Genomic DNA, 1,260 nt, shown 5'->3' on the forward strand with positions numbered 1-1,260 from the left:
CTTTTGTTTGGTCGTTCCCTTAGTCAGGTGTGGGTTAAACAGGCTCAGGATCTCCAACTTTTAAACAGCCAGTTTCTGCTCCTCCCAAAGTTATCTGATGGGTGGAGTTATGTTAGCTTCTTGATACATTGATTTTTGGAATTGATAAGAAAACACAAAATGACTAACATTAGCATGCAAATCGTGCTAATGGTAAAAAAACAAAGGTCTCCAAGTTTGACAATTTTTTTTAAAATACATTTCACATTTATTTTATGATTCCATTACATCAGTGCATTATCAGTAACACTAAACCTGAGCTTGATGGCAGAAAATCAGCTTTTATGAAAAAGTGCAACGTGTCTGACTGCAACTTTCTATTAAAACTTGACTCTATTAAAATAACGGCTTATATTTGGATGCTAATATTGCAGCTTTTTAAGACATTCATTGTCCTTTCTTTACCTGTTAAAAAGAGGACAAACAGTATCAGATAAATGAATAAGCAATTGTTTATTGATTTATTGTTTATGAGATAAACTGCAAAAGTCAGGGCAGAAATAGCTAATTTTAAAAGAACAGCTTGTAAGTTGTTAAAATAAATTTATACAAGACAAGTAGCAGATTTCAATGGGCTCTGTTAAATAGAGAGAAATACTGTTACTTAATTTGATTTTTTTGTTAAAAGCTGAAATAAATGACAAGGAAACATTTTAATCTAGATTAAATTAACTTTTGGAATTTGGAATAGTGATTTTTTTCCCCCCTTTTTAGCTGAACCAGATACAAAATCATTTATGGATGTTTTAAACTTTTTGTTCATTCAGTCTGAGAGTTACTCTTAAACAAAGACTAAATAAGTCAGCTCTGGGTGTAAAAAAATTGTATTCTTTTGTCAGCTAAATACTTTTTAAAATCTTACAACCTTGTAAATTTATTTATTTTTTTTTTATATTGACATTTTTATTTGGAAAGGCAGGTTACAATTACTTTGTACATTCAACCTTCCACCACAGTGGAAATATGGAAAAGAACAACATAAGCCGATCCAGAGTTTTTGTATAATAACCAAACATCTATAACTTAAAAAAGCGAGCGGGTGGGAACATGAGGTCTGATTCAAATTTTCCTTATTTTTGGGGAAAAGCACAATTCAGGACATAGGCCTGCCAAAAGGGAACAGTACACAGCACAACAGTATTTGCATGTGGTAAGACAAGTTTAGATCACAGGGATTACTGCTTTTACATAGTTTGTCCACTTAGACCAAATCCTGAAAAA

The 1,260-nt window shown here is 31.8% G+C and overlaps 1 protein-coding gene across 2 annotated transcripts in view; it reads right to left on the reverse strand.

Moving 5' to 3' along the window:
* LOC107083056 (hemoglobin subunit beta-like) overlaps nt 1–1,260 on the reverse strand; it is an 11,741-nt gene that overhangs the window by 628 nt on the left and 9,853 nt on the right. The window lies entirely within an intron of this gene.

Source organism: Cyprinodon variegatus, unplaced genomic scaffold (genome assembly GCF_000732505.1).
Source record: "Cyprinodon variegatus isolate N-32 unplaced genomic scaffold, C_variegatus-1.0 Scaffold68, whole genome shotgun sequence".
Classification (NCBI taxonomy): domain Eukaryota; kingdom Metazoa; phylum Chordata; class Actinopteri; order Cyprinodontiformes; family Cyprinodontidae; genus Cyprinodon; species Cyprinodon variegatus.